At 42.5% G+C, this 14,552-nt stretch overlaps 1 protein-coding gene and 1 long non-coding RNA gene across 3 annotated transcripts in view; one reads left to right on the top strand and one right to left on the bottom strand.

The window, feature by feature from the left end:
• The window catches only part of TNR (tenascin R), a 410,842-nt gene that overhangs the window by 212,559 nt on the left and 183,731 nt on the right, over positions 1 to 14,552 (bottom strand). The gene's annotated exons all lie outside the window — the stretch shown is intronic.
• LOC119471457 overlaps positions 11,261 to 14,552 on the top strand; it is a 10,725-nt gene continuing 7,433 nt past the window's right edge. The window contains exon 1 of the long non-coding RNA XR_005200524.1: positions 11,261 to 11,585. This is a non-coding gene — a long non-coding RNA (uncharacterized LOC119471457). The remainder of the gene's footprint in view (positions 11,586 to 14,552) is intronic.

Raw genomic sequence — 14,552 nt, 5'->3', positions numbered from 1 at the left:
GTGCCTCCGGGCGGGCCACGGCGTACAAAGAGGGTGCCTCCGGGCGGGCCACGGCGTACAAAGAGGGTGCCTCCGGGCGGGCCACGGCATACAAAGAGGGTGCCTTCGGGCGGGCCACGGCGTACAAAGAGAGTGCCTTCGGGCGGGCCACGGTGGCTCACGCCTATAATCCCAGCACTTAGGAAGGTCAAGGTAGGCAGATCACGAGGTCAAGAGATAGAGAGCATCCTGGCCATGCTGAAATCCCATCTCTACTAAAATTACAAAAATTAGCTGGGCGTGGTGGTGCATGCCTGTAGTCCCAGCTACTTGGGAGGCTGAGGCAGGACAATTGCCTGAACCCCGGAGGTGGAGGCTGCAGTGAGCTGAGATCACGCCACTGCACTCCAGCCTGGCACGTGGTGACAGAGTAAAACTCTGCCTAAAAAAAAAAAAAAAGAGAGTTCCTCCAAAGGAGAAAGTTCTGGCTTCCTGGAGAATGGAACTGGAATGTGATGAGCACTGAGACTTCCATTTGGGATACCAGGCTGGTTTGCTCACAGCCTCCCCTCAGCCCCTGTCAGCCAGACTGGAATTGGAATGTGAGAACAAATAAATGAAGAGGGGAAAAAATAAATGAAGAGGGGATAAATTAGATTACAAGGGGCTGCAGAGGAATCAACGGACCAGAGGAGAGGAGGAAGCCAAGCTCACTTTTGTGGCACTTGTGCTCATGATGTGCCCAGCACTGAGCCAGAGCCAAGAACGCACAGAAAACCCAGCTGTTTCTCAAATAAGTTACCCAGGATAATGGGCAACATGGTCATAAAGAGGCTGCTTTGATACAGGGGTGAGGTTAAGTGGGGTGTATGTCAACAGCTAAGGAGAAACAGGCTACAGCATGACAGAATCTGCTAGTGTAGCGCCCACCAAGCATGTAGCAGAATTGCCGGCCATCTCCCATCTTAAAGATGTCCTCTGTCCACTGTCTCTTTGTGAGGATCAAGACACAGCTAATGGGATGTGGAACTTCCCTCCAACCTGGATTAAAGGCAGGGAGGCCACGAGGGCAGAGTTGCTTTTCAGAGTTCAAAGCTGGAGAAATCTAAAATGATATCACACAACCAAGTACCCAAGAGTGTCATGCCTTTCAGGAGGCATTTCAAAGCGTGAGTGGCCTTTCATCACTATCGAGTCTACGGGACGTGGTGTGAGTTGTCAGATCACCCCATGTCAGCTCAGTGTTCGAGGATACTGTGAACTGGAGAGGATTCCTCTGGCATCTTCAGAAGTCTGAAGACTTCCCTCTATTGCAGGTAAAGATACACAGGCAAGGCGAGCAGACAAATTTCTCAAGATTGGCAGTGAGCTGAGTAAGGCGAGGGTCATGGAAGTGGATGAGTGGGCACAGACTCACCTCAAGTTGCCCAGAGTCAATTTTGTTCTCAGATAAGGAGTAGCTGGAGGCCAATGAACAATGGGCACTGCCCTGAAAAGTGTCCATCCCTTTCCCCCTTCCTTCTTTCCTTTGCACTTGGTACAGTGCTCTGTCTTCCTAGCTCATCCCAATGCTCCAGTTAGGAGCTACCACTATCCGGACAGGCACAGCACAAACATTAGCTGTCTTATGCATGGCAGAGGTCCTGTGTCTTCAGTAGGCTCCTTTGCCTCTTGTAAGCCTGTGTAGCAGACTGTGGACCCAGGAGCACCAGAGACAACTCATTCCAGCAGCTTGGATATCAGCACAGCTGCCTGAGTGTCCTCCATATCCTACTGATGATTCCCATCTCACGAAGTCACATGTCCCTGAAATCCCTTTTATGTGGGACTGTCGCCACCCTCCTTGGAAGAGTCTACAACTCCATCAACCCCTTCCCCACAACTTTGAGCCTCTATGATTTTTACTTCTGCTTAATTAATTGCTAGGCCACTCTGCAGACCCCTGTGTGCCTTGAGGAGGAAAAGATGAAGTAGGAACCAGTGGTAAGGAAAGATCTGCAGAGGAAGTGAGACTGAGCTGGTACTTGAAGGATGGGTGGCATGATTTCTCTCATTTAGACAGAGAAAGAAAGAAAGAGTGCTCTAGACAGAAGGAGCAGCATGTGCAAAGACACCAAAGTGTGATCGTGCAGAGCGATTCCGTGAGAGGTGTGAGTCAGTGAGGCTAAAGCACAGGGGCACAGTAGCTGGAACTGACACTGTTAAAGCCACTCTGTAGAGAGTATTGAATGATATGCTCAGAAATTTGGCCTTGGACTTGGCTCTGTCAACAATTAAAGTCCATCAAAAATTTTTAAGTAGGGATCCGACATGATTAAATTTGGGTTGTAGAATGCTAAAGGTGGCTGCATGAAACGTGGATTCTTGTGGGCAAAGACCCAAGGCAAAGCGACCTGGTGGGAAGCTGTTGAAATCACATCCAGGTGAGACAGCAGCTGGGTCCTCATTGACTCCCCGGTGGGCCAGGCGGACCACACACCTGGCACAACCGAGGCAGGCTCTGACACAGGGGCTCTGAGCACTTCTGCGTGGAGGAATCTCAGATCCTCCCTAGGCTACAGTTTTAGAACCCTGTCTCTCCACGCTCCTTTTTCCAGGACAGTGAATAAAGTATATTTTCTGAAGAGGAAGCCCAGAGCCCCTTGCTAGGAATGAAGGCAGAATGGTATAGAGAGTAAGACATACCTTACTGCCACTCTCTCTAGTAGCAGCATGAGGAGGCCCCTCTATGAATTTCTTCTAAATATCGCACACATTTTATTGGTTTACTGATGCCCAGTTGGCTGTAATGAGAAATGTACCAGCCTCAGAAAGATTCCAAAATCAGACCACCTCCCCCTGTGTTAGTCTCCTCCCTCTTCTCTCCCTGTAATCTAAGACCAAATTGTGTATGACCTTTCTCTCCCCTCAGGGTCCCTCTTTCTGCTGGTTACCTGCTACTGGCTCTCCTATTGGTTTTACTGTAAGAAATTTTTTTTAAATGTGGGATGGGTAGGGAGCCTCTCTGTGGGGGAGCAGCCGGCAGTGAAGGTTAGAAGACATGAGGCTAATGAACTGCAGAATACTGGTTACATCTCACTTGATTACACTTAGAAAATGTAAAACCATCCTTTAGTCATGACTGGCCATTTATCTGCTGGAATGCTCAGAGCAACACCCCCAATCACATTTATCTCAGGCCTTCAGGTTCCAGTCAAGGTTTCTAGAAATTAGTGATTCATCACTGAATACAACAACAACCATTGGGATCTGCCAAGACAGGAAAAATCACCATGTCCCTGTGCCAAGGTGCTGTCTCTCATTGGTAATGTCTTCACGCAGCTGCGAGGGCCAGCACACAAAATCCGTGCACGTGCCAGGAGTGGCAGGCCCACCTGATGGTGTGTGCCAGGACCATTAAGAACGAAACAGAGTCATATTGCTTCAATCCAGCCCCCAGATCCTTGATAGGAGGGGAAGAGGGGAGCCCATTGAGGGTCTGCTTTGGGTCCTTAGGTACATGAGGTTTACTCATTTCAGTGAGAGGAGAGGAGATCTTGTTCTTTCTGGGACATAACTAAAGGGAGCACCAGTCACAATGAAACGTCGAGAGTCAAGTTTGTTGCAATGTCTCAAACACTGTTATTAAAATCTGAAAGACAATAACTGTAGCAATGCCTTGATGAGGGTGTGAAAGGCTTCTAGTTAAACACAGTGGATTAACCATGCATAGTTATTTCTGCTCCATCCTAAAAACCTCACCACTGTGGTGACAGGATCCTAAGGTAGCCCTCAAGATGTTTCCCCTCCTGGTACACATGCTCTGTGTATTCCTTGGAGCTATGAATATCAGATTTTACTCCTGTGATGAGGTTATATTACATGACACAGTTTGGTGTTAAGACAGAAAGATTATATAGGTGGGTCCATCCTAATCACATGAGACCTTTAAAAGCCTTACTTTTCTTCAGCTTGTTGCAGAGAGGGAAGTCAGAGATTTGAAGCATGAAAGAAATTCAATGCAAGAGAGGTTTTCTCTTGTTAAGTGGAGGTGGCCAATGGCAAGAACCCTGAGACTCCTCAACAGCCAGCAAGACAATGGGGACTTCAGCCCTATAACTGCAAGGAAATGAATTCTGCAATCAACCTGAAGTAGCTTGGTAGAGTCTTTCTCTAAGTCAAGCTTCCACCTGAGGGTGCAGCTGGTCAACACCATGATCTCAGTCTGATGGCAACCTGAGCTAAGTACACAGCTAAAAACACCCTGGACTCCTGACCTATGAAAACTGTGAGATAGTTCATTTGTGTTTTTTAAGCCGCTATGTTTGTGATAAATTGTTGTGCAGCAATAGAAAGCTAACACGGTCTCTAAAAGGAATAAAGATTTAAGCCCATAAAGGAGGCCATTACAGCAGAGGAGAAGTGACAGTGAATTCTGCAGGAGGGGAAACAGGTGGACGCAGGTCACTAATTTTGAAGAACAGGAAAAGTGCCTGCAGAGGGGGAAGCCAAAAAGTAACAATCTTATTTGGGACTCAGGAAGTGGAGAGACAAATGCCTTTGAAGAACAGGACGCACATGACACTGCAAACCAGAAGACCAGGCAGAGGCTGCATGAGGAGCTGCTAGACCCCACAGAGTCCCTCTCTTCCCCTACCAAGCCAAACAACTTTCCAACCCTCACCTCCACAGGAGGCAAGAGGTTACCCTCTGAGATGCTGAATCACATAGACTCTCGACATGAGCACACCTGTCACAAAGAATAGTAGATGTGAGGGGCAGTACTAAAAACAGGGGTATTAAGTGAGGTTCCTATACTGAACCATGGGACTCTCCCTCCTCACCCCCAGTCCTTTTCCCCTTTCAGGCTTATACTACCCTCACCCCCTTGGGAAGGAGACTGGAACAATGTCTCTAAAGAAATGAAGTTGAGAATGCCTTTCCCCTCCCTACTTCCACTCCATGTGTGCACATGTGTATATACACATAGGCACACAGCATCCAATCAGCTTTTTGTGCCTCATTTATACTTAAGATATGACTAAAAAAATAAGCAGACATTTGAAGTCTCTATTATAGAAAAAAATCAAAACGAAGAAAATGAGTTAGAAAATGCAGGATACAGGAAAAAAAAAACCTAAGTAAAAGCAATATTTCATCCATGAAACAACAAAATAGGATCCTACTTACAAAGGGACACATTCAGAAAACAAGAAAAAGCTCTTGGATATTAAAGATTAAGATAACAAGAAAAAAATGTTTAAATCGACACCATGTGTAGGAGATAAAAGTGAGGCAATCTCCCAGAAAAAATAGCACACAAAGATAGAAAATAGGAAAGAAAAGATAAGAAAATTAGGCGATCCATCCCTGGAGGTCCAACTTCCAACCAACAGGAGTCAGAGAAAGACAAAAGCAAAGAAAATGGCTGAGTGAAAATTATTAAAGAAACATATAAGAAAACTGTCTTCTATGGAAGATCTTATTAGAAACTTCCAGAGAAAAAAGGCAGGTGACAAAATATTAGGAATCTGAATGGCATCTGACTTCAAAGAGCAACGCCGGGTTCTAAAAGACAATGGAGTAGTTCCTTCAAAATTCTATGTGAAAACAATTCTCAGCATAATGTTATATATCCAATCAAATTACCCATCAAGTATGAGAGAGGGATAACTGCATTTTCAGATATTAAGTCCTCCATCTCAAAAAATTTATCTCTGATGCACCATTTCTAAGGAAGCTGGAGGATGCAGGCCACAAAACAAGGGAATAAGCCAAACAGGGGGAAAGCATTAGGTCTCGAAAACAGAGGATCTTAAAGAGGAGAAAGAAGAAAGGGGTCACTGGGGTGCTGGTGAAGGGAGTTTCAGAAGGGCTGAGTGTTGCAGACTTAGAAAGCAACCAGTCAACAGGTTGGGAACATCTCCCAGGAGAATGCAGAAATGACACATGGCTTCGGGTACCTATCTGTTTTCAATATGGCTTGTCAAAGGGTTTGCTAATAATTGTAATTAAGCGCAAAGACAAATGAGAAGAATAAAAATTAAACTCGAGGACAACCAACAAGTTATAGAAGAGGAGAAATGTGATTATTGTTCTCTACACTGCTTTGTTGTGAATAATACTTACAAAGGTAAAGTAATGAAAATATAAAATATCAGCTTAAAGAATGATTGTCATTAACTATATATATATATATACACACACACACACACATATATATATATATATACACACACATATATATATATATATATATATATATATATATGAAGAATGGAGAAGGGCAATGTGTGTGCACCTGTGTGGGTGAGTGGGGTGGAGCGGGCGCTGTAAGGGTCTAAGTCCTCACCTTCCACAGGCGTAAATCAGCATATGATTTCTAAATCTGAAAAGCAAAAACTTACTCAAGAAATAGCAGTATATTTAAATATATTATCTAAACTTATTTACGTAAATACTAAAATAAATGGCTAAAAGTGGTTGCCTCTGAGGAACAGCCCTCAGGGTTGAGGAGGAATGAGCCAGGAAATATTTTTTGTGAAAAAATCTTATCGTATCATTTCACTTTTCAAATTCCATGTCAGTAGCTAGGAGGCCATACAAAACTATCTAATTTGCATAGTACCTTGATAATAAGAACACTCTCCTCTCATCCCATGGTAGGGGTGGGAGGTGGAAAAGCATTGTTTCTGATAACCTTAACCTGACTTGACAGTGATGCCCTTGCAGGCGAGCACATACCTCCAGTTCTTTCTGCTAACCCCCACAATATTCTGAATGACAGGGCCCATCTGTAGAGAGCTGAGACACAACTGTAATCATGTCTTCTATGCATGTGGTGCTATCCAGTTTACAAAGTCCCTGCATATATGTTAACTTGCTTGATCTTCCTAATAACCATATGCAGTACTCAGGGTGAGGAATCATATATAGAGAAGAAACTGGAACTCTTAGAGGCTGGTTGACTTATCCACGGTCACACAGCCTGGACTCCAAACCTCCTGCTACTTCATGTGCTGACTGAAGCCATCTATGTAAGGAAAGGGGAAATATGACACAATTTGGGAATAAGTCATTATCTCTGGTACATTGTATATTTGAGGTTCCTAAATCTGTGAATATTGAGTCTTTCTATTCTTTGTCTTCCATGTCTGTCCACCGCATCATTTCCTAACTTTTTCCTTCCTGTTCCTGAATTACTCCCATTCCGAATTTTCGGATCTTATTCCTGCCTCTTCTCTCATGCCTCCAGACTTAATTATTGGCTTCAGAAATGGAAACACTTGAACTCTGAGCCTAATGACATAACTCATGAGTATAAAGCTGTCTTCATCATTAGAGTTGGCCACCATGGCTGGTCCATAGCCTGGGAATTTGAACTAGACCTGAGAGCCCTCTTGATCGGGACCACGAGCCACCCCAGCCATCCCATATGATCTGCTTGGAGCTCCGGTCATCCAGTTCAGTCTTCCACAAACACAGGGGCTTTGCCACATGAAATATATCACCAAAGACAGACTTCACATTATCTTTTAAGCTTTTGATTTATTCCTCAAGCACACACAAAGTTTGAGGCTAAAGAAATGGTGAAAAAAATGATGGGAAAAGTGGCGGGGATGAAAGCCACCGTATTCAAAACATTAGGGTTTGTGTCTGCCTCAATGGCGGCTGAGGGCTAAGGGGATTAGAAAGGCTCATGTGTGAGCCACCAACACTTTTTCCACCCTCAGATTCCTTGGAGATCTCTTGATCCATTTTGTGATTGAGGTAGACAGGATCATAGCATCCAGTGTTATGGCTGCAGGCATAATTCCACCATCTGAGAACATTTTCCTCCTAGATATTTAATTTCCTCTTCCAGCCGTTTGCCACTGGGGCCCTAAAACCACTTCACAACTCTATCCACCACATCATCTTAGCCTCTTTTGCAAGTCTTTTAATATCCATTGGAAAGTAATGCTGTCTTTGATTCTGAGACAAATCCCTAACACTTCTTCCCTTGTTTCTAATTAGCAATATTTCTGTGGTAATTAAGACAAGAGTAGCTCCTTGGTTCTGCAGCATTTTCAATTCCGAAAGAAAGAAAAATGCAATAATAATATGAAGTGACTCGGAACTTGAGTGTATGATTAATAATTTCAGCCCATCTTGAAACACATACACATTTGTGTACATATACAGACATATGCATATACAGGCACACACACACACACACACACACACACACACACACACACACACACAAATCACCCAATTCTGGAAAAACAAGATTCAAAATGCACTAATGGAAATATGGTCATTTTGTGGGCAGAACAAATGCATTATCTTAAATTCTAAGCATCCCACAAAATGAACAATTGCAGTGAACTAAGTGCTCATGAACGATGGCCGGAAGCAGGCTGCCCTTCTTCTCTCGTGGGATGAGTGGAAATGGGCACATTTCCTCCCTGGTCAAACACCCAGAGACTTGGCATTTTCAATACTTTTCAAAGGCCCACTGCATATGTTCACTCTGTGTTAGCTTTTGTTCTTAAGTGTGGCATGGAGTCAGAGCCCTGCATTGCCAGACAAATTCGAATACTATAGGCTGAGCCAAGAGTCAAAGGTGCTATCGTCTCCACTTTACAGATGGCACCCCTATCTCTAAACTCGGGTGTGTGCATGGGTGCATGAACACATGCTTATACATCTTCCTAAGGGATTAACAAAAAGATGTCCTACATGTCAAAAAAAGATACTTTTTCTGCATTTCTGACTTTTAAAATCAGGCATATTTTGAGGCTGGTGCTCATCAGAGTTCAGGCAATGAACTTTTGCTTATAATTTTGTGAGTGTATGTATTTCTCAGGGAATTGACACATAGCATAGGGTTTTATTTGTCTCAAAATTATAATTATTTCAGGCACTTTGGTAATTATTTCTCCTGGAGCTAGTTAACTTTGTGCCTTCTCAAGCAAAATTGTGTTTGCCAAGAGCTAGCTGGGGCAGTGCACTATTCCTGCTAAGGACAGGCTCCCAGCTCCATGATTTCTCCAGCCCCCACACCTGAGCATGTCCATATCTGAGGAGGCTGAGCTGCTGAGTAGAATGGTTCTCTTTGTTTTAGTTATTTCTCCCATTGTGAAATCCAGGATTCTCCCATTCCCATGTCTATTCAATCATAAAACCACTGGGGATTAGAGCTCCTTGAGTCTTAGAGATCATCTTATTCATCCTCTCATTTAATGAATGGAGAATCTGTGGTGCACAGTAGATGGTTATGCCAAGGTCATCCAGCAGGGGGGAAAGGCTAGGCTAGAACACAGGTCTCTTTACTCTCTAGCCAACGCTCCTTCTTCCTCCAAGTATTGATTTAATTTTTTTTAGTTAAGCAACTTGTATAGAACTTCTAGCATGGATTAAGCATAGTGCTAGGTGCTGCAAGCTTAAGAAAGCCAAAATAGAGGGAATGGTAGATGTCAAATGAGACAACCTAAGAAGAGAACCCTACACAGTGCCTGGCCCAGAGGAGGTATTCCCTGGGCCCCTGCTTGTTTCCCCTTTGCTCTCCTCCACCTCCTACAGATACATACAGAAGGGGAAAATCTCAGATATTTGAGGCAGTCAAGTTCTTGCAAGTGTCAGGAGAGGAGCTGACAGACAACTTCGGTTACTGCTTTAGAAGCACATTTTCTAGTTCCTAATAAGACCTCTCAGCCTAGGTCCACATCTAGAAGAACTTCCCTGGTATTCCATAAAGACATCAGCTCCCAGGCTGCCCCTCTATTCCAGAGTATTGATGAATGTGTGGCTCACCCACACTGTCTGATTCATAAGCACATTAGTGCTGACTCACTGACAACTGACAGCAGAAAAAAAAAAATCTCCTCAGGTTTTGACTGGAAATGAAGACACTTAAAAGATGCAAGATTCAGCTCTATTGACGGAATGATAATTGAAACACACCATGAGCTAGTCATCTGGGGAAAATATTGTCAAGGCTGTTTGGTCTCAAACTGAAGCTCTTATACCCATTTTCTGAACTCATATTAGGACCTTTATTTTCCAGAGATTTAAAAGTCTCCTTACTTTACTGTTAACCAAAAACCAGAAGCATAAAATCATGAAGAATCTAAAGTACCTAACCCAAGCTGTCTCTGATTTCAGCCTTGAATAGGAGGATTTGGCTAGAAGGCTCCTTCCAACTATGAGTTGTGTGGCTATAGGATTATCACCAACCATCTTACTGCCAGCTTTACATGAATCTATTATTCACTGATTTGAAGCTTCTCTACACCTTATTCAAAGCAAGGTATACAGGCTCAGACAGTCTGCTTCAACCCTGGATACTTATATAGAATAATCATGTAGAAAGTATCTAATTGAGAGCAGCCAGGGCTGCAACTTAAGTTCCTGGGCCCCTCTGCAAATACCTCTCCAAATAAGAAGACTGACAGCCTTGTTGGCATGTAATGAAATACAGAGCCATTCTGAAGATGGGCCTCTGGCCACTGGGGAAGGCCATTTTTTGGTTTTGGCCTCAGCTCCTTGCCTTTTCATTCCTTTCCACCCCCTCATCAGAAGGCTAACAGTCTAAACACCAAGCTTAAAATACCCAGATCAGTTATCAGTCAGCTTTAATCATGCATAGCACAACACAAGTAATGTCCATGAAGGATAAATCATATTCAAGTGTGTAAAGGACTGGTATACTGCCTGGTAAAGAACCAAGCCTGACTTTAGCATATATCTTTTATCTTTTTCTAAATCCAACTTGTACGAAAATACATTATGCTGAAAACCACCTCCTAAGCTCTGTGAAAACAGAGCCTTTTCTGGCAAGATTCCAGGTGCAGCCTGTCCTCACTCCAAGAAGGACTCCATCACCCATAATGGTGAGCCTGGGTGTCCCTGTTACACTCGCCTTCTCTGAACTCTGGTTTTTAAGTTGTTTGGCCTCTCAGCCTCCCTGACTCTCCTCCTCTTGCTACTTCTCAGCCTCAGTTTTACTCTTCTGTATTTGTGCATGTGTATCCAACTCCTCTGTTGCTCCCTCTCATGTACCCAGGGAGGCACTAGTACTCCTGTATCCTCAGCACAGTCCCCTGCCTTGGGCAGACAAACTCAGAAATGGCCCCCATGATCCATGCCTCCTGGTGCTCATGCTTTTATGTAGTCTCCTCACCAGAAGTGTGAGTGGGACCTGTGATGCACTTCTAACCAACACCCTATAGTAAAAGTGTTGAGATGTCACTTCCATGATTATGTTGTGGAAGATGATGACATCTTGTTGGCAGCTTCCCTCCCTTGATGGTTTTGATGAAGCAAGAAGCCATGTTGGAAAGTCTTATGTTTCCAGTGTAAAGCACGGAGCTGAGGATGTCCCCCCACTGCCCAACAATCACCGGGAATTGAGGACAGCCTCTCACAGACAGTCAGCAAGAATCTGAGACCTTCAGTTCAGATTCAGATACAAGCCAGAAGGAACTGAATTCTGCTAACAACCACATGACATTGGAAGCAGATCTTTATCCAATTAAGAAGAGACCACAGTCCTGGTCAACATTTAGGTTGCAGCTTTCAGATGAGACCCTAAGCCACAGAACCCAACAAAGCCATACCCAGACTCCTATTCCACAGAAGTGGTATGATAATGTGTGTAGTTTTAAGCCACTAAGTTTGTGGTAATATTACTCATTAGTAATAAATAACCAATATACATCACACTTGAAGCACCCAACAATGTGACAATTCAGTTTCAAAGACTGTTTAGATTCAACAATGTATGAGGAGGATAATAGGAAACATCTACCCTAATATCCCTTTTCGCAGAAGTCCCTCTCTCCAGCACCTTGGACAGTTCACGTCCAACCTCAGCTTGAACTTCGGTAGCTTTGAGAAGCTCAGTGTCGTACAAGACAGCAATTCTATCTATGGACAACTCTTCGTTTATTTTTCATAATTATTTTATATCTGTGCAGCACTCATTCTGTGCTATTCACTGTTCTATAATGTATATGCCTCATTGAAATTATTCCTCACAGTAATTCTATTGGGTCAGTACTATTATTATCTACATTATAGATATGAGGAAACGAAAGCTCAGAGAAGTTAAGCAACTTTCCCAAAATCAGTGTGTTAGACAGACTTTAACCCAACTCTAGAGTTACTAAAATACTATAACATATTGCTCCATTCTTATTAGAATGTTCTTCCTTATGTTAAACCAAACTCCTCCTTCTTCTGACACCCATTTATTGATCCCATGGGAGCTTTACAGGATAAAAACTGTATTTCTCTTCCATAGGAAAAGTTTTAAGATGTTTAAAGAAAGATAGTTATTATGCTTCCCCTTTTCTTCTTAAGTATAACTTTTTTAGATGGAGTCTCTGTCTGTCGTAAGGCTGGAGTGCAGTGGTGCGATCTCAGCTCACTGCAACCTCTGCCTCCCAGGTTCATGTGATTCTCCTGCCTCAGCCTCCCAAGTAGCTGGAATTACAGGCACGCATCACCATGTCCAGCTAATTTTTGTATTTTTAGTAGAGATGGGGTTTCACCAAAGCACCCTCCTTAAAAACGCATTATGGAGAGGGATGAATAGGCAGAGAAGAGGGAAATTTTAGGGCAGTGAAACTACTTTGTGTGATACCGTAATGGTGGATACATGTTATTATACATTTTTCCAAACCCAAAATATGTACACCAAGAGCAAATCCTAATGCAAACTGTAGCATAATGATGTGTCAATTTAGGTTCATCAATTATAACAGGTGTGCCACTCTGGTGGGGGATGTTGATAGCTGGGGAGGTTGTGAATGTGTTGAGGTAGAGGCACTTGGGAAGTGTCTGTACCTTTCACTCAATTCTGCTGTGAACTTAAAGCTGCTCTGAAAAATAAAAATCTATTTTTTAAAAAATTTCACTATACAAACAGACAAAAGAACAAAAACACTTCTATAGAGAATAAAGAGTAACTACCTAATGGATATGTGATTTCACTCATAGTGATAGAAATGTTTTGAAATTAGATAGAGTCGGTGGTTGCACACATTGTGAATGTACAAAATGCCACTGAATTGTTCACTTTAAAATTGTTAATTTTATGCCATGAGAATTTCATTGCATTTTTAAAATTCCTCCCCCAAAATGCATAATGGGTATTTCAAACATAGAAAATTATATACAGAGTAAAGTAATATGGACCTATATATCCACCCACCAGCTTAAGAAATAAAACATTGCAAATAGAATAAGAATTGTGCTTTTCCACCACATACTGCCTTGCCCTCCCTTTCCACTGAGACATAACCACTCCTCTGAAGTTGGTAGTTCTCACTCCCATGAATTTCTTTATTACTTTACTTCATATATATGTATCACTGAACAGTAAATATCATTATTGTACATGTTTCTAGATGTAAATAAATGCTATCATGTTGTAGGTATTCTTATTCTACTTCCTTTTACCATTCTAATTATATTTGTGAGATTCATGAATATACTACGTTTTCTTTAGCCGTTCTCCTGTTGATGGACATTCAGGTTATTTCTGTTTGTAGCTATAACAATGAATGCTGCTAGAAGCATACTTATATGCGTTTTCTTATACACAAGTGCAATACCTTTTTTTAGGTTATATATCTAGAAATATCTTTAGCTCCACCAGCCATTGCCTAGTTACTCTTATGGCAAGCTTCTGAGATGATTCACCATTGTATTTGTCCTTCCTGGAGAAGTTCTGACTTGTCAGGAACACTGCTCCAGGAAAATGAGATGATTGCCTCTTTTGCCCTGGGTAGAATACCTCTAGCAGTGGTCTGAGATTACAGAAAATGTTTTAGCAGCCTTATACCTTGTAATCTGCTAGACAGTAAGCCTTAAGTATTTTTCACATGTTATTCTTAAACCAGGTGTCCCCTGTCTGTACCTGCACAGGTTTTATTTTAAGCCCGAATACTGACTTTACTTCTATCCCTGTTGAATCTCACCTTGCTAGTTTTAGCCAGTCCCACAGCCTGTAGTGATATTTTGAGTCCTGACTCTGCTATCCCATCCATGAACTCAATAAGCATGCTTTCTGCATCCCCATCTAAATCCTTGATAAAACAGAGGATACAGCCAAAGATGAAGCCCTATGATTTACGACAAGATGTTCTCAGATGTTGATGTAATCAGCTGCCTGGGCATAGTTGGTCAATTAACTATGGTGTAGCCCTCAATTTCCATTCAACTCACAAGAATATCAAGGCAGACTGTGTCAGGGGCCTTGCCATATTGGCAGTATTTTGCTGATTTACATAACTAGCAAACTGGTGGAATACAGAAATGGGATTCCATTTAATATGCCTTGTTCTCAGTGAACCCATGCTAGTTTCTAGTGATTGCTGCTCCTCATCCAAGAGGCATAAACCATTTGAAGAATAATTCATCTTAGGATTTCTATGATGATCAGTATCAAATCTACCACACTGTACAATATGAAATCCACTTTCTTTCTAAAAAATATCCAGTTTTTCTCATCTCTAGTCTTTTGGTATCTTTCCCTTAATTATTTCTAAATTGTGGTTTTAGGAGCATTTATGCAAGGTTTTTTTTTTTTTTTTTTTTTTTTT

Source organism: Cebus imitator, unplaced genomic scaffold (genome assembly GCF_001604975.1).
Source record: "Cebus imitator isolate Cc_AM_T3 unplaced genomic scaffold, Cebus_imitator-1.0 Scaffold62, whole genome shotgun sequence".
Classification (NCBI taxonomy): Eukaryota; Metazoa; Chordata; class Mammalia; order Primates; family Cebidae; genus Cebus; species Cebus imitator.
The sequence above is the reverse complement of the archived record's forward strand: the minus strand, read 5'-3'. Positions and strand labels throughout refer to the sequence as shown.